The sequence below is a fragment of the Gossypium raimondii genome, chromosome 8 (genome assembly GCF_025698545.1).
Source record: "Gossypium raimondii isolate GPD5lz chromosome 8, ASM2569854v1, whole genome shotgun sequence".
Taxonomy (NCBI): Eukaryota; Viridiplantae; Streptophyta; class Magnoliopsida; order Malvales; family Malvaceae; genus Gossypium; species Gossypium raimondii.
In genome coordinates, this window is record NC_068572.1 from 29,919,084 (window position 1) to 29,922,371 (window position 3,288).

General features: G+C 36.2%; 1 non-coding gene across 1 annotated transcript; it reads left to right on the forward strand.

Annotated features, from left to right (window-relative positions):
* The first annotated feature begins 2,509 nt into the window (after window positions 1-2,509).
* On the forward strand, window positions 2,510-2,616 carry LOC128032180 (small nucleolar RNA R71). Its single transcript, XR_008188309.1, has one exon. It is a non-coding gene; the product is annotated as a small nucleolar RNA R71 (small nucleolar RNA).
* Window positions 2,617-3,288: the final 672 nt, after the last annotated feature.

The following is a 3,288-nucleotide window of genomic DNA, read 5'->3' on the forward strand; positions in this document are numbered from 1 at the left end:
AAAGTAGTTTTATGTTGGTCTTCTGGGGCTACAAGTATTTTATTGTATCTCGAATATACATATAAAAACTAATAAAATTTTTTACCTGCCAGTCAGTTTAGCTTTTGATCCATAAAAGGTAAAGGAAAATGATCCTTACTAGAGGCTTTGTTTAACTTTCTGTAGTGAATACAAATTCTCCAACCCTGACAATTCTCATCGAGATTAACTCATTTTGTTCATTTTCAACGATCGTGGTCCCACCTTTCTTGGGTACGCATTGCACTAGACTTACCCAAGAACTATCCGAGATGGGGTAAATAATTCCTGCATCTAACCACTTAATCACCTCCTTCGGGACCACTTCTTTCATGATAGGGTTAAGTCTTCTTTGCCCATCAATCTTACCTTTTTCACCTTCCTCTAAAAAAATTTTATGGATCCAGAAGGAAGGACTTATACCTCGCATGTCAGTTATGGCCCAACCAATTACATTATTAAATTTCTTTAAGACAATAATCAATTGCTCCTCTTGATGTTTTGTTACGTTCACTGAAATAATTACAAGCAAAGTAGAACTATTACCAAGATAAATGTATTCTAAGACAAAATTACCTTTAGTTCAAGTTTAGGCGGTGCCTCGATTGACAACTTGGGTTGTGTAAATTCCTGAACTTCCAACTCTAGTGGTTTGAACCGCGATGGTTAAATATAACTCCTCGGATTGGCTTCCGTCAAAGCTAAACCTTCATTACCTTTTTTATCTTTGAATGGTTCAGACCCTAAGGTGTTTTCCAATAGTTGTCTTCTTCAGAATTGCTTCTCATAGAAACTAAGGTTTCTACTTCCTCCATTACTGAATACTCTTCCATCGAATCAGGAAACTTCATCGATTTTAGAATGTTAAACGTTACCTTATCGTCTTAAAATCTCATCGTGAGTTCGCCTTTCTACACATCTATCAACGTTCTTCCCGTGGCTAGAAAAGGTCTCTCTAAGATGATAGGAACTTCTTTGTCTGCTTTAAAATCCAAAACAATGAAATCAAGAGGAAAATTGAATTTATCGACTCTTACCAAAACATCTTCAATTTTTCTTTCGGGATATACTAATGATCGATCCGCAAGTTGAAGTGTTATAGTAGTAGGTCTTACTTCACCTCTTCCTAGTAGCTTAAAAATAGATTTGGGCATCAAGTTGATGCTTGCTCCTAAGTCACACAAAGCTTTACATTAATATGATTCACCAATGTTGCAAGGTATCTTAAAGCTTCTAGGATCCTTTAGTTTCAGAGGTAGCTTGTTCTATAAAAACGCACTACACTCCTTCGTCAAAGTGACAGTCTCATACTTACTAAGTCGTTTCTTCTTGGACAATATATCCTTCATAAACTTCACGTAATTGGGTATTTGTTCTAAAGCCTCTTCCAACAATATGTTGATATGTAGTTACTTTAAAACATCCAAGAACTTCTTGAATTGTACCTCTTATTTCTGCTTTTTCTGTTGAAGTCTTTGAGGATATGAAACTCTAGGTTGATATGGATAACCTTTCTGAGGAGGTAAATCTGCAAAAGAGGGTGTTAGCTTTTCAAAATTCACTAGTTTAGGGTTTGCCTCATTAGATTTTTTAGCATCTGATTTTTCTATTATAGGAACTTCAACTGTTGGTTGACTTTCCTCCTTTCCAGTAGGCTCGTCTTCAACCACAACCTTCTTAGGCTCCAAAGTGTTACCACTTCGTAACTCTACCACTTTGAAATGTTCCTTACCTAAAATTTTCAAATTTTCTGTGTCGCTCAGAAAGGCTCCTTGTAGTCTACTACGAAGCTTAGTAGCTAACTGACCCATCTGGTTTTCCAGATTTTTCAGATTTGCTGCTTGACTTTGGATCAAGGCATCATTTTTTTTCCATGTACGCCTTCAACAAGTCCTCAAAACTGTTTGATTATTTAGTTTAAGGTGGTTTTAGGGTTTATTGATTAAACCCTCAGGTTTGGTTGGGTCTATGCTACATTTGATTGTTGTTTGGTCCATTTCATTGATTACTCCAAGTAAAGTTCAAATGGTTCTGCCACGATGGATTATAGAAGTTGGACTGTGGTCCTTGTCCACTTCTATTTTGGTACTAGTTCCTCACGTAGTATACTGATTCGGGATTTGAAGGGAAATTCTCGAAAGAATGACCATTCCCATAGTATACGCAAGAAACTACCTCACACAGACTTGGTGTTTGAGCTGTAAAATTATTTAAACCATTAGTGGTAAACTGTTTTAACATAGTGGAAATAGAAGATACTTGAGCAAAGAGTGAAGACAGCGCGTCCACTTCATGCACTACAACTACATGTCTTCCTTAAACTGCTTGATTTGTCAGCCATTGGTAGTTACTACTTGCGTTTCTTTCGATGATCTCGTAAGCCTCGCTATAAGACTTAGACAAAATTGAACCATTCACAGAAGCATCCACCATTAATCTTGTATGTGTGTTGAGACCGTTATAGAATGTCTCCAATTGGATACAATGACGAATCCCATGATGAGGACACTTATGAAGTAATTCCTTGAATATTTCCCAAGCATCATACAAAGACTCATTATCCAATTGTTGAAAAGTTGTTATCTCATTACACAATTTTGTGTTCTTACTTGGTGGAGAATATTTTACCGAACACCTTTCTGCTAATTCTTGCCAAGTAGATATTAAACTTGGTGGTAATGAATTCAACCATGCTTGTGCTCGTTCTCGCAATGAGTATGGAAACAATTTTAACCTGAGTGTATCTTCAGTCAAATGGAAACAATTTTAACCTCATTGCATTTTCAGTCACACTAGCTATTTTGAATGAATCACTTACCTTCATGAAATAACGAAGGTGTAAGTATGGATCTTCCGTGGGCATACCATTGAACTGGCCCACCATTTGGAGCATTTGAAACATCATTGGTTTCAACTCGAATTAGAGTGCCTCGATATCTAGCCTTCTAATTCTTGAATTTAACTCATTGAAGAATGGTACAGTGTATTGTCTGATGGCATGATCCCTATCATCAGCAATAAGGATTGAGTTGTGCACTTGATTGACTCCATTACCTTGTCCATCATTTTGATTTCTAAGGTCCATCTCGGCTTGTCTTTGAGCAAATCTCTCACGTCTTCTTTGTCTAAAAGTCCACTCAATTTCAGGGACTACGGGTAATAGATCAATGATTCAATCTATACTTATAAACACCTAAAAAATAAATGAAAAATAAAATAAAGAATAAAGATTAAATTAGTAGTGTTAAAAATTAAATAAAAACTAAACTG